Source organism: Macaca mulatta, chromosome 8, assembly GCF_049350105.2.
Source record: "Macaca mulatta isolate MMU2019108-1 chromosome 8, T2T-MMU8v2.0, whole genome shotgun sequence".
Taxonomy (NCBI): Eukaryota; Metazoa; Chordata; class Mammalia; order Primates; family Cercopithecidae; genus Macaca; species Macaca mulatta.
Window position 1 is genome coordinate 152555471 of NC_133413.1, and position 17906 is coordinate 152573376.

The window sequence follows — 17906 nt, forward strand, 5'->3', positions numbered from 1 at the left end:
CTTCGTCTCTACAAAAAATATTTAAAAATTAGCTGGACATAGTGGCGTGCCCCTCTAGTCTCAGTTACCTGGGAGGCTGAGGCAGGAGGATCACCTGAGCCCAGGAGAGGGGGGCTGCAGTGAAGCATGAGGGCACCACTGCACTCCAGCTCTGCATTCCACGCGGTTGACAAAGCGAGACCCAATCTCAAAAAGGAAAAAGAGAGGGAGGCAGGAGACAGGTGTGAGGAGGGGAAGGGCCTCGAGACAGAGGCTTCAAGGAAAGCAGGTCTCCAGAAGCCTGCAGATGCCAGGAGGGAGCCTCCCACAGGGCGTCTGGGCAGGGCCAGCTCTGCCGACGCCTAGATGGAGTCCCTGACTCTCCTCCTGGATTTCTGACTATGGAGCTGTAAGAAACGAATTTCTGTTGGTTGAAGTCATGGGTTGGTGGTTAGTTGTTACAACAGAAACAGGAAACTGGTGAGTCGTATCACTCCCAGCCTCAAGCCCCAGCTCTATTTTCCCATAAAACCTAAGTTCTCACCATGAGGTGCTCCAGCCACCAGGGTGGAGGAGCGGCTGTCACCCCCACTGATTTGTGGGCCCAGGGGTGAGGACACCTCACCTGCCACCCAGAACCAGGCCCGCGGCTCCCGGCGAGGCCTCCGTGGCTGCATTGCCGGCAATGACTAGGTATTTTATGCTGAACATTAAAGATATTTTACACTGGAGATTTAATACGGAACATTAAGAACCACTGAAATCACTCATATCAATTGGAGATACAATAATTGAACCCCATAAAGATTACTGAGAAGCTGGTGGAGCTATAAGGAGAGGCATAAATAGAGATAAATTGGGCCCCCTCCAGCCCCCAGCCTCGCCCTGGAAGGAGCTCATTAGAGATGCTCACGGGGCCTCTCAGTGACGTAGACCCACAGCAGGGAGAGGGGGCCAGGAGGGTTTCCACAGCAGAGGGGCCTGAGCAGATCCAGAAGCTTCTGTGCATCCACCGATGGTCTTGGTCGGGTCCTCGGAGAGAGGGTGGAGCGAAGGGATCCAGGGGATGAGAGCTCTGTTCTCCGGTGGCCCAGGCAGCTCCTTTCCTCTAAGGGCTGCACCCTGAGCCCTCATCTGGGCTGCACACGGAGCCCCAATCATAGCCATACACTGAGTCCTAACCCAGGTCATACTCCAAGCCTTATCCTAGGCAAAGTCTAAGCCATGATTCTGGCCCCAGACTGAGCCCTGCTCTGGTCACAGTCTGAGCTCTGACCAAGGTCACGTACTGAACCCAGACTGTGACTGGAGGCTGAGTCCTGAGCCCTGGTGTCTCATCTTAGGCGGGTCCAAGCCCCAGGACCGCGGGTGCTCCTGGATGTCCACCACATCCGCTCACGCTGCCCTCTCTCTGAGCTTCTCACAGGCTGGGCCCTGGCTGGGCTCTGCATATGAAAAGAAAGGCCCCCTCTGCTCAGGGCATTTGACTCCGCATGGGGAGGCAGCACCTGAACAGTGATATCAGCCAAGTACAGTGGGTGACGGGAGTCCCCGGCCAGGCTCTCCCTGCCCGCCCACGCCCAGGCCGCCTGCTCTGACCCTGACAGCCCTCCAGCCTCCACCTCGGCCCTCTGCCAGGCAGACCAGAGCACTGCTCCCACCTCTGAGCAGGGCCCCGTCCTGGTCTGCTGTGTGTAGAGGCTGAGGTCACAGAGGTTGAGCGTCAGAGTCCTGGGGTGCACTGCCTGAGTGTGGCAGGGTAGGGCCCCCTCCATGGGGCCTCACTCCTGCTTGTCCTGGTTCAGAAGAGCTGAGCGGGGAAGCAAAAGGCACAAAGTTAGTCTGTCTGGCTTGGCAATCTTGGCCTCCCCTCAGCTGCGTGGCACAGAGAGGTTTCTTGCCATCTCTGAGCTTAGCCTGCCTAGCTGCAAGGGGACGATGATAGCATCTGACTCCTGGGCTGTGAGTGTCGTCGGAGGGGACCTAGATAGTCGCTGACAGGTTCCCGGGACACGAAGCCCTCATGAAAGGGACCACAGGCATGATCAGGTCCTAGGAGCGCCACGCCGCCCTGGACTCCAGACCCGTGATCCTCCCGTGCTGCTCCCAGGACGCCGCCCTGGACTCCAGACCCGTGATCCTCCCGCACTGCTCCCGGGGTCTCTTGAGGACCCACAGCCTCCCTGCCCTGCTCTGTGCCCCATTCCTGGGCCCTCCCACCGGTGGACCCTTCTCTGTGCTGTTCCCTCCTCCTCTCCCAGATCACCTCTCTATTTCCCGGCTCCCCGGACACAGGTATGAGGCTAGCAGCTGTGACTGTGCAGGGTGAACGGCTGATGCCCCGGCCACCCTCCCAGGCTCGTAAATCTGCCTTATTCCCCTCAAGCCGATACTCGAGCAGGCCGCCTGCACAATACAATATATTTCACTTACAAGCTGGTCTATTACCTGATTCATAACCGATCTGTCACCCTGAGAGATCAATGCATCCGTGGGATGCCACATACATAACACCTGGTGCGTAATTGAATTCAGGCTCCCTGGCATCTCAATGCATGGCAGGCACCGCTGGGAACCTCAGCTCCCTCCCCTGGGACAGGGGCAGGGGCAGGGAGAACGTGCCTCCTGGCTGCAACATGGGGGGCACAGCTCCAGAAGGACGTCTGCACTTCTAGGCAGGACTGGATGATTTGGATCCTGGGTGTCCTTGCCATTCTGTGTCAACTCCATTTGAAGAGACCTCAGAGCCTTTTCACCCAGTCTCCCACACCTGAGTAGTGGGCCCCCTCTCTGCCTGCACACTCACTGCCTCTGAGCGGCCCAGCCCATTGCAGACAGAACAGACCCAAAGAGCCAAAAGTGCTGCATTTACCAGGTGCCTAACATATCAGAATGCCAGCTACTCAGAACCTTCAGGGGAAGGTATTATTGGCTCATTGTACAAATAAGGAGTCTGAAGTCAAGGAAACGACCTTTCTAAGTTTGAACCACCAAGCTTGATTTGAAACCAGAGTCAGAACCCAGACCCAGGACCGCTCGTGCATCTGAGCTGAAGCTGAAGGGGCTGCCCCAGGGTGGTCAGCAGGGGCGGGGCCAAGGGCAGGGACGCCACAAACAGGAGTGTTTGGGGTCTATCAGGGTCTGCATGCACAGGGGCGCTGTCTCCCTCTGGCTGGTGTATTTGTGGGCAGAAACTCAAGTGACTGGGCAAGACCCTGCCCATGTCCAGCTGCTGTGTGGCCTTGAGAGGTCTCCTGTCCCCTCCAGTTCACAGAGTCATCTGAGCTCCTGGTTCCTGTGGCTGGACATCCTCGCTGACCTCACCTCTGGCGGCTTCAGAGAGGCCAGGAGGCACAGGCTGGGTGCCTTCGGCAGCTGAACCTTTCTGAAAGCCTGGGGGCTGACTCTGGCTGGGTGCCCTCGGCACCCGGACCTTTCTGGAAGCCTGGGGGCTGACTCCAGCTGGGTGCCCTTGGCACCCAGACCTTTCTGGAAGCCTGAGGGCTGACTCTGGCGCCAGACACAGCCAGGGCTCCCCTCACTCATCCCGCCTCTCACTCTGTCATTGATTCTCCTTTTCTTGATGGTGGCACCCATGATGGAAACAGCATCTCAGCTCCTGTGAGGATATATACCCCAAAATAGCAAAATAATTCCCATCATGCGAGAATTTTTCAGGCAGAGGCATGCAGGCTGGAGTTATTGGGGCTGTGTTTCCACACGCACCTAATGTATGGACACATCTATTCCTGAGGCCGCCAAATCAATCCATGTGGAAGCCTGGGGAGCTCTGTCTCCCCCACGTGTCAAGGCATGGAGGGAGCACTGGGGGTGGGGGGCAGGGGCAGAGGCCCAGTTGCTTGCTCCACCATGGAGGCTGCCAGGCGCTGAGGAGGGTAATTAAATACACCCCCCACACCCCTCACTTGTGCGAAGGTCAGAGGACAAAGGACGGATGAAGGCATCTGGTCACCTCTAAAGGGCCACAGAGACGCCTCTCACCCTCACCCCACATCACAAATGAGAAACTGAGGCCCGGTCAGGAAGGCACTGGGTGGGCAGGAACCAGGATCCCATTGCTTCAGTCTCCGTGAGTGGCTCCCTCGTGCCCACACATGCACACATATGCACAGAGACACACACGGACACACGAGCACACACATATGCACACACATACAAACACGCACATACACAGACACACACGGAGACACACATGGGCACAACAGAGGCACACACAGATACCACAATGCAGATATATGCACACGTGCAAGGAACACATGCATGCACACACACATGCTCACACGCATGCATACACACATATGCACACACAAACATGCACACACACATGCTCACACATGCACACACAAACATGCACACCTGCTCACATATGTGCACACACATGTAGATGCATGCTCACACATATGCACATGCATGTAGACACACATGCTCACACACATGCACACAATGCTCGCACATGCACACACAAACATGCACACGCATGCACACACATATACTCACACATGCACACACAAACATGCACACACACACGCTCATACACATGCTCACACACATGTGCACACACAGAAGCAAGACACACACAAACACGGACACAAACACAGATACACAGGCACGTACACATCCGGAAGCACTTATGAGGGGGTCGTGGCATCTCTGCCTCTGGTGGCCTCTCCTGCAGGGGTCTCCACCTGGCGGTGTTGGGGGCCCCACCTGAGCCCTCGCCTGAGACCTCGCCTCCCCTCTCCCCACTACAGGATATTTCAGGGCACGGTGTGGCTTGTTCACGGAAGTGAGCCCCAGGGTGGATGCAGGGCTCCTAGAAGTCTCTCCCAAGGGAGCGCAGGCAAGCGCCCTCGGCCAGGCACGGCTGGAGCAGCACCTCCATGGCCACATGGCTCTGGGGTGAAGCCTGGCTCTTGGGCTGAAGGCCCCTGGTGCCTGAGGGCCTCCCGTGTTCCCACCTGGAAAGCGGGGTTGGCAATGATGCCCACCTGCACAGCCAAGCCGGTCTAACACCTGGTGCCAAGCTGGCCCCAGGCACACGGACACACAGACCCCAGAGTGGACGGTGGGATGTGAGGGAAAGGGGGAAGGACAAGTGACAGCAGAGGCGGGGTCTGAGCCAGACTCGTGCAGGATGCACTGCCCAGCCCTCCTTTCCCTGAGCCCTAAACAGATCCACAGAAGGTCTCAGCCAAAGGGGCTCTAGAGACCAGGAGGCCCATCTCACAGATGGGGAAACTGAGGCCCAGAGAGAAGAGGTTCATTCAGGATACACAGCAGATCACAGACCCTCAGAGCTCCACGGGCCTCCAGCCCGCTTCCCTGCCATATGGGAACTTGCAGAGCAGTCACCAGGCAGGAGAAGGGGCAGGGGCAGGGTCTGCCCTCTTCTCTGGGATTCGCCCCATCTTGAGCCCAACAGATGAAACCATTGACAGTGGAATCTCCCCTGGGAGGACTTCAGCTCACAGCGCAAGGGCTGGCCTGAAAGGGAGGACCCAGGGAAGGGGTGCTGGGAGGGCTGGGGACCCGGCAGCTCCTGGCCAGCATCCTCTGTGAACTACAGCAATTCATTATCCTTCCTCCAGCTGATGAGGGTGATCGGGAGGACAATTAGTCTTGGAATTACCGCTGAGGAGACCGTTAAGAGAAAAATAAATTAAAAAGAAATCCATTCGAGCTGTAAGTGTAATACAGTGTATCATAGTCAATTGAATCGCAAATACAAGCTGGTCCCTTGTCGATTGATTTCAGCAAGTAAACAATTTGGGTATTTAAATTGGAAACTCGCCGGGAAAAGGAGCAATGATTTGGTTAAAGGGAGAACTGAAAACTTCAGTCCAAAAATTGGTTCTAGGAGTCTGGCTGCTACGGGACTGTGCGGGTGACCCTCGATGGGAGGGAGGTCACCAGCTCCTCCCTGCCTGCAGGTCAAGGTCACCCTGTCTGGAAGCTACCTAGACCCCAGCAGCGTTACCTGACCTGTGACACCTTTGTTCCTGTGTTCTTCCTCCTCTGTGCCACCCACGGTGAATGTGGCTTCTCTGTCTACATGGATGCTCTTCCACCACACTGGGAGCTTCTGGGGCACAGGAGTCCTGCTTTACTTCCTGTGTTGAGCCCAGGTAGGTGGGATGGGGGTGCTTAGAAGGCAGCTCTCCAGAGAACAAATGAATGAATGGGTGAATGTGTGGGGGATAGATGGATGGATGAGTGGGTTGGTGGATGGGTGGATAGATGGGTGGGTAGATGGGTGGGAGCTGGATAGGAAATGGATGGGTGGATGGTAGATGAATGGGGGATTGTATGAATAAATGGATGGGTGAATGGAGGAAAGATGGGCAAATGGCTGGGGAATGGATGGGTGAATGGATGGATGGGTGAGTAGGGGATGGATAGATGGATGCATAGATGGGGGATGGATGGGGATGGATGAGTGGATAGATAGATGGGGGTTGGAGAGATAAATGGATAGGCAGATGGGTGGGTGGGTGGATGGATGGATGGATGGGTGGATGGATGGGAATGGACGGATAAATGGGGGATGGAGAGATAGATGGATAAATGGATAGATGGGGAGGAGTGGATGGATAGGTGGATGGGTGGGGGTTGGAGGGATAGATGGGTGGGTGGGTGGATGGATGGGGAATGGATGAATAGACAGGGAGTGGAAGGATAGATGGATGAATGGAAGGATAGGCGGATGGATGGAGGTTAGAGGGATAAATGGGTGGGTGGATGGGTGGGTGGATGGATGGGTGGATGGATGGGGAATGGGTGAATAGATGGGGGATGGAAGGATAGATTGATAAATGGATGGATGGGGAGGAATGGATGGATAGGTGGATGGATGGATGGGGGTGGGGGGATAGATGGGTGGGTAGATAGATGGGGGTATGGGTAGATGGATGGGGAATGGATGAGTCGATGGGGGATGGAAGGATAGATGGATAAATGAATGGATGGGGAGGAATAGATGGATAGGTGGATGGATGGATGGGGGTTAGAGGGATAAATGGCTGCGTGGATGGATGGGAAATGGGAGGATGGATGAGGGATAGAGAGATGCTTAAACAGATTTAAAAGACTAAGCTATTGACAACAGGTAGCCATTTCTCCCCTCTGCAAGAACTTTGGGCCTGAGACTCTAGAGCCTTTTCTTAATCTTCCAACAAGGAAATCATTTCGTAGCAAAAAAAAAAAAAAAGCAGAGTCACACCTGATGCCTCCAGGATTCCCTGGCTTCCTCATCACCCTGAAGCAACTGGCCTCCTGTGCAACGAAGAGGGTGCCTGAAGACACCATTTAGAAACAATGCCCCATGCGGAGGGATACTGTCCTACAGGATGGGGTGTGTGCTGAGAACAAGGGACTTATATCTGGAGCTCCTTCTCCCCCAGGCAGAACCTATGGGGTGGTCTCTCATGGTCACATTCTCCACCAGTTCACATTCCCCTCATAGGGACTGCCCAAGATAATGCCCAGTGCCGGAATGTTTCCACCAGGGGTCACAGGAATGGCTCTGCTGCCCTGGGGGCTGAGTTGGCCACCTGTCTGGTGGCACCAAACTAACAAGCAAAGCAGCATGAAGGCAGTGGCTGGGGAATCAACCCTGATTATCAAGGACAAGAGACCTGAAGAACCACATGAAGAGAGTGCCCACAACCCAGAGGATCTCCTGGATACAGCTGTGTTACCATGGTGTCCAGTGGAAGACACCACGACCCCATTCAGGAGGGACCTCCAAGCCTGACAGCCTCAGAGTGACGGTTTGACTCACACCACCAGTACAATAACTTCCAACAAGCTGAGCGTGAAGAAAAGGGGAACTGTGGCAAACTGCATTTTCCGAAAACGGTCACCTTACCACTCTCCCATCAGGAGGTGGTGCTGTGGCTTGAATGTGTCCCCCAAAGTTCATGTGCTGAAAACATAAACGCCAATGCTGTAGTGTTGAGTGGTGGGGCCTTTCAACACTATTGCAAGGGTGATTAGGTGATGATGGCCCCACCCTCACAATGGATTAACGTCATTGTTGAGGGAGTGGGTTCCTGATGAGAAAATGGGTACAACCCTTTCCCTCTGTCTCACGTGTGCTCTTGTCCTTCTGCCATGAGATCATGGAGCAAGAAGGCTCTTGAAAGATGCTGGCCCCTGGACCTTGGACTCCCCAGCCTCCAGAACTGTAAGAAATAAATCTCTGTTCGATACGAAGTATTCAGTCTTGGGTATTTGGTTATCATAGCACAAACAGACTAAGACAGGTGGAGTCTCCTTCCCCTTCTCTGGAACCTAGGGGCTTGTGACAGCTCCAACCAAAAGAATGTGATGGAGGTGATGCCACGTGACTTCTGAGAAGTCATAAAAAGGATGCAGTTTCTGCCTTGCTCACTCTCTTGAAATGCTCCCCCAGGAGCCAGCTGCCATCTTGTAAGGAAGCCCAATCCACATGGAGAGGACACGCGTGGGTGTTGGAACCCTCAGCCCCAGCTTAGGTCCCAGCAGACAGCCAGCATCAACCAGGAAGCATGTGACTGAGTGAGGCTTCAGGTGATTCCAGCCCCAAGCCTTTGAGCCAAACCTGGGGGGCAGAAGGCTGGCGGGGTGAATAAGACTAGGGATATGTAGGGCCCAAGGGAAGGGACCCATGGGAAGGGACCCATGTTCCTGCCCTCGTCCAGGCCCTGCATTTTCATTTTGCACTGGGACACCTGAATCCTGTGGCTGCTGCCGAGCTGAAGGGACCTCTCCAGGGAGCTCCCTCGGCAGATCCATGGCTCGGAGCTCAAGGGGCCCAGCAGTGTTCTGGGGTCCTAAGGCCAGCAGCAGAGAAGTTCCTGGGCAGTGGGTTCCCCCAAGGCAGGGTCCCCACAGCTCCTGCATGAGGAGGGTGCCAGGCCCAACCCTCCCACAGCAGCCTGAGCCTCCACACCCCACAAGCTTGTCCATATCACCTTCCCAGGCAGGATTTGAGGCAGAGCAGTGTGATCCACACTGTCTCCATCGTACCAGAGTGCCAGCAAGGAGGGCAAGAGAGAGAGGGCCACAGACTCCTGACCCTGCCCTGGTACATGATGCCCACTGGACAGACACCTCTGGTCCACCTGCTGTGCACCAACGTCGTGTTCTCTCCATCACCTGTCAGCGGGAACTTTCCCCGGAAGTTCAACAATTCTGACCTTTGGGTTCCCATAAATTGTGTCCAGGCTGGGAACCAGAAGACTGATTTTCATTCGAGCTCTGCCACGGAGGTGCTGTACGACTTGGGGGAAGCCCAGTCTCTCTCTAGGCCTTGGCCTCTGAAGAAGGAGAGGGCTGGTGAGGGTGCCGAGATGCCCTCCCTCACTGGCCTGCTGCCTCCCGGGGTGCTACTGTGGCTACTGCCTTCCCGTCCACCCCTTCTCCTATCCTGGCACCAGATGGACACCCACCAGGTGGGCCTCTCTGGCTGGGGCCGCTCAGCTGGGACAGCGGGCAAGGCTCTCAGCCTCCTGCTGCTCCAGACAGGGGGACCTGAAGGTGACTCTGACACTTCAGTCCTGAGTGGGGAGGCCACGTCTGGCTGGGTGGTAGCAGCTGCTGCCAAGGCAGCACTGTCCTGGCATCCCCTCCTGCTGGCTCGGCCTGAACTCCTCACCCCAGAACACCTGCTCCCACCCCGGGCCCACCCCGGGGAAGTGCTGATGGGGCAGGGGCTCGGGGCAGCCAGTCACAGCAGTGCATTCCACAATGGGCTGACTTCCCCCATGGCCTCCAAGGTCACGCAGCTCACAGAGAACGAAGGCAGAGCCCCCAGCCTGGTCCCCCCTCCCTGGCAGCCTGGCTCAGGCCCCTCCCTGTAGACAAGCCCCTCCTCTCCAGGCTCCATTTCCTCATCTGTAAACTGTGCACGTGACCCCAGCCCAGGGCTGTCTGCCCCCCCCAAGCTGGGTTCCCAGCTGCGTAGGAGAGAATTGGGCGGTGAGCACCTGGCCCCTCCACCATCCATTCTCAGCCTGCCCTGCCCCCAGAGCCTCCTCCCTCGGCCTCATCATGGGCCTCCCAGCAGCTGCGGCCCTGCCTGGACTGAGTCTGGCCTCCTCAGCCTCTGGAGCCCTCACACCTGCAGCCAGGAGGTGCCAAATCCAATTTGCTCCCTGACACCTCCTCGGACATCCCGGAGCCAGCCTGTGCAGTGGCAAATCTGAGAAGATGACAGCAGCTCTGGGGGGGCCGTCTGCCCAGCTCCCCGCCTGTCACTGAGCCCAGCAGTGCTGCCTCAGTGTTGTGTTCCTCAGGCCCCTGGGAAGAAAATTGCTGAGAAATCTCTTCATGGAATCTCTAAAATCCTGAAGCACTGTGTGTGGTGCTGGCTTTGTGGCGGTTTCAGGCCTTGGCGGAGGGCATGGGGCGGGGAGAGGCTGGGGCCATCTCCTCCCTCTGCCTGAGCAGGAACCAGCGTCTGCAGACCTGGCTGGAATGCGCATGGAGGGGGGCGCACGCTTTCCTGGGGGGTCACAGACTCCGCCTGCCCTGCAGGGTCTGCTGTGCACCCCCCACCCCCAGTCCTTGGCTGAGGAGGGTGCTGGGGACCCCTCAGTGTTGGCCGCTGTGCTGACGCAGCCTGGGGCAGCTGGGGAGACGCTTTGCCCTCAGTGCACTGCCCTCCTGGTGCCCTCTGGGCCACGGTGGGCGGAGCGGCCACTCTGCATGGACCCTTCTGTTCTTGGGGGTCCTACCCCCTACTCCTGGGGGAACAGGTGCAGAGAAGAGGAGCCTGGGATTGCCACAGAGCAGGCTCTACCCTGCCAGGGACCCCCTTCACGCCCCCAACGTGGAGCTGGGCAGCAGGCAGCAGAGAGGCCACAGCCTGGGAGCAGCCAGGGCCAAAGCCAACCCTTAGCTTTCAGAGTGGGAAACTGAGGTCCCAGGAGGGGCAAGGGCTTGTCCTAGGCCCTCAGGGAGGAAGGCAAGGACCTCCACCCATCAAGGGCTTGGTGTGGCATTCCAGGCCGCTTCCTTGATGAAGCCCCTCTTGGTGGGGGCTGAGACAGCCCCAGGTGGGGAGCAGTGCCCTGGCTCCACACAGAACCAAGGCAGCTTCCCACCCACCACCACAGCAAGGCTCACAGCATGCCCCTCCCCAGCTGTGAGCACAGGTTCATGTTCATACACAAGCTCACACACAGCCACACTCACTCCCCAGCAAGCCCCAGCCTGCCTCCCGCAGTCCTGTTGGCCTCCATTCCCACCCAGATCCCACCCAGGCTTCATCTCAGGGGTCCCTGACAGACGAAGACAGGTGCGTGGCTGGATAAGTTGCAGTGGTTTATTCGGGGGCTCCACTGGGGCCAACACAGGGGTGAGTGGGGTCCACGCAGAGGGGGACAGCAGGCAGCTGTGAAGCTCTCGCTCCGCTGGGGCCGACACAGGGGTGAGTGGGGTCCGCGCAGGGGAGGACAGCAGGCAGCTGTGAAGCTCTCGCTCCGCTGGGGCCGACACAGGGGTGAGTGGGGTCCGCGCAGGGGAGGACAGCAGGCAGCTGTGAAGCTCTCGCTCAGCTGGGGCCGACACAGGGGTGAGTGGGGTCCGCGCAGGGGAGGACAGCAGGCAGCTGTGAAGCTCTCGGGACCAGTGCAGGCCAGGTGACGGCATCAGCTGGCAACGCAGTGGACTCTATCAGCTCCCAGCTCCGGACCAGGATGGGTGCTCGGGGCTGGAGAACCCACATCACAGCCAGCTGAGGGTTCAGCGGCCCATGCTGCAGATGAGAAAGTGGAGGCTCAGACGGGGCCCTGACCAGGTGACAGGGAGAGCCCAAGGTGCCAGAGGGTGGGTGAGAAGTACCTGGGCCTGGTCTGGGGCTGACAGTGGAGGTAGGGCCCTGAGAGGGGAGTGGCCACCTGCAGCTGCAGGGGCCAGCCCAGACTCTCCCAGCCCTGGTCAGGCTCCACGCAGGCCTCGGTCACCTGTCCCCACACTCAGCACCATCCCCTGCCCTGCACTCCATCCCTGCCCAATCCATCCTTCCCGGCCGCATCCATGTGCCCAGGCTGGGGACGCCTGTGGCTAGAGCCTTTCCGAGTCCACTGGAGCTCCCCAGGCCCAATTCAGCAGGCTCTGCCTGGCGCACCCACCAGCTCTCCCTCTCCTGGGCACACCCTCCATCTGACTTCAAAGCCAGAGGCCCACGAGACGACCCTCGATCTTCCCCGGCCCCTTCCTCTCCCCTCCTCCTCCCTCTCTCCAATCCTTCCCCCTCTCCCTCCCTCTCCCGTCCCCTCTCCTTCTCTTCCCTCCCTCCCTGCCTTTCTCCAATCCTTCTTCCTCCCCTTCCCTCTCTCTCCTCCCCCGTCCCTCTCTTCCCTCCCTCCTCCCCCTCCCTCTCTCCCATCTTTCCTCCTCCCTCTCTCCTCTCCCTCCTCCTCCCCTCCTTCTCTCAAACCCTTCCTCCTCCCTCTCTCCTCTCCCTCCTCCTCCCCTCCTTCTCTCCAATCCTTCCTCCTCCCCCTCCCTCTCCCCTCCCCCTTTCTCCCATCTCTCACCCTCCCCTCCCTCTCCCCAATCCTTCCTCCCCTCCCTCCCTTCCCCTTCCTCTCTCCCCTCCCTCCGCTCTTCCTCTCCCCCCTCCCTCCCCCTTCCTCCTTCTCTCCTCCCACTCTCCCCTCCCTCCCTCCCTCTCTAATCCTTCCCTGCCAGGGAAATCCTGGGTGGACTCCGGGGCTGGAGAGAATGTCCCTCCTCCAGCTCCTCTCCTGGGGAGCAGGCCACTTGCTTCTGAGGCCCCATCCCGTGCCCCTCTAGCCTTGGGCAGACAGCAAGGGGGCAGCTGCTACTTCTCCGTACTTTTCCATGATGACTTTTTTGCAGCGAGCATGTATCATTTTTGCACGACCAATAAATCTATTTTCAAAAGAAAAACTGAAAACCCCTATAAAAGTCCAATAAGGACAAAATGCCAGTTGCCTGGCCGTGGGCAGAGGCAGCTGGAGACAGGGCTGTGGGCAGCGAAGTCCCTGGGGCCAGGAGCTGGGCCTTCTGGAGGAGCAGAGGGAGGAGGCAGCGAGGGAGGGGGCCCCTCAGGACTTGATGGCAAACTCACTGCTGGCTCCCCGAAATCCGATTACCACAGGAAGCAGGGAGGCGAAGGCAGGGCAAGGCCGTGGGCCTAGGCCAGTGAGGGGCCTCTTGGGTGCTGAGCCAGGTGCCCAGCAGGTGGCCCAGTGATGTGCAGGCAGCTCCTGCAGGGCCGAGCTGGGCCAAGGCACCTGGTGCTGTGGGGTTCCCCATCAGAGCCCAGCCCCCCGGGAAGCCCTGGCCTTTCCAGGATTCTCCCCAAAGTGCCAGTCCCTGGAGACACCTGTCCTGCCCTCAAAGCTCTCCATAGTGAGTATGGAGAGGGGGTCCTCAGGGCTGGCAAGAGGCATGGCCAGGGTCTGAGGGCATCAGGGCTCAGGGACCGGCCAACTCAGACATAGCCAAGGTCCAGGGAGCAGGCGATGACACTGGGTGTGGCCTGCCTGGCCCTGGGAACCCAGAAGGGAGGACTGGCGGCCACTGCAGGGCTGCAGCTGGAGTCAGAGCAGACCCCGCTCCCCGCCCACAGCCCAAGCCTGGCCCCATCCACACCGCAGTGTCTCCCTGGACCCTTCACTCCAGCCTGGGGCTCGGCCTTGGCACATCCAGAATCCCCTTGAGGCTGCCCCACCCCCTACCACCTCCTCTCCCCGCCACCCCGGATTCGGGATGGTCCCTGTCTGTGCCCCACTGCACCCAGTCCCTGGATCCCTCAGGATATTTCTCCAATCATTCTTAAAATATGGCCCCTCACTTCCTGCCCAGAACTCTCTGGGCTCTGCCAGGCCCAAGGTCTACCTCGCGCTGGGCCCGGGCTGTTCCCTCTGCTGGAATGATTTTCCCTGCACCTCGCTCTCGGTGAGGCCTGTTTAAAATCACAACCAGCCTCACTCCAGCCCCTGCTACGGTCTGAGTGTTTGTGTTCCTCCAAAACTCAAACGTGAAAATAACCCCCAGGGTGATGGTGTGAGAGGTAGGGCCTCTGGGAGGTGCTGTGGTCCTGAGGGTACAGCCTCCTTGTGGGATCCAGGCCCCAAGAGCTCCCGCCCTCCCTCTGCCACGTGAGGATGTAGGAGAGGTCGCCCTCAGCAGCCTGGAAGGGCCCCATCAGAACCCAACCCTGACAGCACCCTGATCTGGGACTTCCAGCCTCCGGGGCAAAGGGCAGTTTCTTCTGTGGTTGAAGCCACCTGTGGTGCTTGGTTACGGCAGCTGAGCTGATGAGGACTTCCCATTGATAAGGGCTCCCTCCGCCAGCACTTCCCACCTCAGGGGCTTCACCTGTGGCCTCATCACACTCTCTGTCCATGCTCCTAGCCAGATGGTTGCGCCTGCAGGCAGAGACCTGTCCTGTCCACGGAGGTGTCCACGGAGGTGTCCCTGGGCCCAGGCCAGGGCCTGCACAGACACCATGAATGTGTATCTATCGAGTGAACAAATCTGTAATGTGCACGGCTGTTTCCAACTCCCAGGCACTGCACTGCTCTGGCAGAGTGACTGCCGCACCAGGATCCAGCTGTGTTCGGAGGGACCCCCCACTTCCTTACTGCCTGGGGATGAGGGTGGGGGCACCCCAAGGATGGTGTTGCTCAGCGTGCCCCTCAACACAATGCAGAGTCCTGGTGTCAGTGGACAGGGTCTAATGAGAGGTGGCAGCAGTGGTGGTCAGGGGCAGCCTTGCAATGCCTGACGCCCCCATCTTCTGGCCAGAACTGCCCCTCCCATCCCCATGTGTGTCCCCCAAGATTGGGAACTGGGTCTCGTCCATTGCCCTTGTCCACCACCACCCCTCGGCCTCCCCACACACACTCTGTCTAAGCCAGGGCAGCAGGGCCCAGCTGTGAACCTAAGAACACCCAGGAGAGCTGTCCCCCATGACCTACCAGGGAGTTCTCCCTGCCCTCACACCTGGAAGGCAGACTGAGCTGAGAGAGGGGAAGGGCAGGCCAAGGGAGCAGCAGCCTGGGAGGGAAGTCCCCGCCCCACCCAGCACGCACCGGCGAGAGGCCGGCTGGCAGTGGCAGCCCCACGTGGGCACCTTTGCTGAGGCTGCCAGCTCAGCCCCACCCAGCTGGGCCTGGACACGCCCTTCAGCATCTAGTGCGGGCCACGTTCCCTGAGCTCTGGAGCCTCAGTGGTCAATGGGCCAACCCTCCGCCTGCACCCCAGGCTGGCTTCATGGTGCTGTGGAATTCCGGGAAAAGCCTGGCTGGGGACCCAGAGATGGATGGCCCTCGGGCCCTCTGCAAAGCCAGCCCAGCCTCTGCCTGCCTCAGCAGATGGCATGTGGCACCTGCTGGCTGAGTGGCCCTGTGACGGGGCAGATCTGAGGGGGAGAGCTTCCCGTGGCATCCTCTAGGCCCAGGCCGTAAGCCTTCCCCTCTCCCTGCTGCCCCTCAGCCCCAGTTCCTCCAGACCCCTAGCTGGGTCTCTTCACCCCCAGGGCCCAGCGTAGAAGCAGCTCCCACCTCCGCCATGGTGCCCCTGCCCCTTCTCTGAGGGCTGAGCCTCGGCCATATGGCACTGGAATGAATGCCGCTGGGGAGACCTTTGGATTGGAACAGATGGGCGGACGCTGGCGCAGTGCAGAGAGGCAGGGGCCGGGCCAGGGGCTGGGGGTGTGGGGCTGGGAAGGATGAGGTCCGGGCTCTCCCTGATCGGCTGAGCAACACAGGTATAGTCACTGGGACCTGCGGAGCTGCCTGGGCTCTGGCGTCCTCTGGCCGTAGGCTCGGGGGCCCAAGAGGGGTCTCTAGGAAGATGCTACTGCAGGGTTTTGGAAATTGACTCTCAGGGAGATGGGGCTGGAGGGTGTCGGCCTCCCGGCCTGGCACAGCAGCATAAAACCCCCTGTCCCACCCCGCCCCTCCCTGCACTGGTCAGCAGCCTGGGCATAGGGCACAGGGCACTGCCTCGCTCCATACTCTCCCTCCTGCCTGAGAGGAGCAAAGCCTGGGGTGGGAGATGAGCAGAGGCACAGACTCAGGCCGGCCTGAAGTCCTTGGCAAGGATCAACCCCTCTGACCTGCCCCCATATCTGTAAAATGGGCAGATACTTGGCACTGACCCTGCCTGGTTGTTTATCCTCCTCTCAGTCAACAAATCTGCCTCAGGTGTCCCTGGGCCCCACACTGGTCTGGACACCAGACAACAGGGAACCAGGGTTTAGGCCCCCATCAGAGGGGAGATAAAACAGGGAGAGGAGATGGTAGGTGAACGGTCATGGAGAAACTGCCTAAGGGCCAGGCGTGGTGTCTCATGCCTGTAATCCCAGCATTTTGGGAGGCCAAGGAGGGCAGATCACGAGGTCAGGAGATCAAGACCATCCTGATCTGTCCCACCAGATCAGGATGAAACCTTGTCTCTACTAAAAATACAAAAAATTAGCCAAGCATGGTGGCACACACCTGTAATCCCAACTACTCAAGAGGCTGAGGCAGGAGAATCACTTAAACCCTGGGAGGTGGAGGTTGCAGTGAGCCGAGATTGTGCCACTGCACTCCAGCCTGGGCGACAGAGCAAGACTCTGTCTCAAAAAAAAAGAAAGAAACAAAAGAAGGAAGGAAGGAAGGAAGGAAGGAAGGAAGGAAGGAAGGAAGGAAGGAAGGAAGGAAGGAAGGAAGGAAGGAGGGAGGGAGGGAGGGAGGGAGGGAGGGAGGGAGGGAGGGAGGGAGGGAGGGAAGGAAGGAAGGAAGAAGGAAGGAAGGAAAGAAGGAAGGAAGGAAGGAAAGAAAAAGAAGAAAGAGAAAGAGAGAGAGAAAAAGAGAAAGAGAGAAAGAGAAAGAAGAAAGAAAGAGAGAGAGAAAGAAAGAAAGAAAGAAACAAACAAACAAACAAACAAACTGCTTAAAGAATGGCTGACCCCAGAAAGGCCTCTGGCCCCTCTGCTGCTGTCCATGGTGCTGAGAGCTTGAATGTTGGCCAGAGACGAGAGCCAGCAGGCCAACGGCAGGCAGGCAAGGGCAGGTGGTCATGGGCAGGGGTGAGCAGGGGCATCAGGAACACCGGAGGAGGGGCAAACAGGCCGCTGCCAGGCCCAGCCACAACGATGGTGGAACCCTTGAACCATGCAGCCAGACCCCCAGACTCTGGCCTCACACTTCCCATGGTGCAGCCCAGGAAGCCCTCATGCGCCCTCCCTAGTGGCTGCCCCAGCAAGGATGGGGGGAGCCCAGAGCAGGCCCATTCCTCTTGCACAAGGAATGCTCAAACCAGTGATTACAGAATGAATGAATGGATGAGTGAATGACTGGGGTCTGGAAGACCCCAGGACCGGAGAGGAGGAGGGCAGGGGAGGCCACAAACCACAGCAGGATCAGAGTTTGGTGTGTGACCTGGATGACCCAGGCTCCAGTCATTCATTTATTCACTCATTCATTCATTCATTCATTCGTTCGTTCGTTCTATAACCCCCATTCTGCCCTGAGCTAGCCAGACTCAGAGAGGTGCAGAGGCTTGCCTGAGGGTGCCCAGCAGGGTGGGGGCATAGCTCAGGTGACAGGCCTCATCCTCTGAGGGAGTGGCTGAGTCTCCCCTGGCTCTTTTCCAAACCCCCACCTCAGCTGGAGGGGATCTCTGGGGTAGCCTCCAGCTATGACTTGTCGGCCTTCCCTGGCTCCTGTGGGTCTTCAGTCCCAGGAAAAGGAGCCCTAGGGTGTAAGGAAGGCTCCAGGGGCCAGGGGAGCCTGGCATGGATGGGCCCCACAGGTTGCTGGGTTAATACAAGACTTCAGTCTGAATTTCAGATAGACAAGGAATTACTGTCTTACTGTAAAAATATCCCAATTATTACACAGGAATTAATTATATTGGAAGATAATTTGTCCTTTACCTGAAATTCATATTGAATG

The 17906-nt window shown here is 58.3% G+C and overlaps 1 protein-coding gene across 7 annotated transcripts in view; it reads right to left on the minus strand.

The window, feature by feature from the left end:
- Positions 1-698: 698 nt before the first annotated feature.
- Positions 699-17906, minus strand: part of TSNARE1 (t-SNARE domain containing 1) — a 209225-nt gene continuing 192017 nt past the window's right edge. For 2 of the 7 annotated variants that reach the window (XR_013397487.1, XR_013397486.1), the window contains exons 18-20: positions 5983-6110; positions 1641-1789; positions 699-1424 (exon numbers count right to left, since the gene is read on the minus strand). The gene's annotated coding sequence lies outside the window, so the exon portion shown is untranslated. Of the gene's footprint in view, positions 1425-1640; positions 1790-5982; positions 6111-11294; positions 11450-11519; positions 11741-17906 lie in introns of those variants that run through there. The other 5 variants (XR_013397485.1, XR_013397476.1, XR_013397477.1 and 2 more) reach the window with 3 other exon arrangements.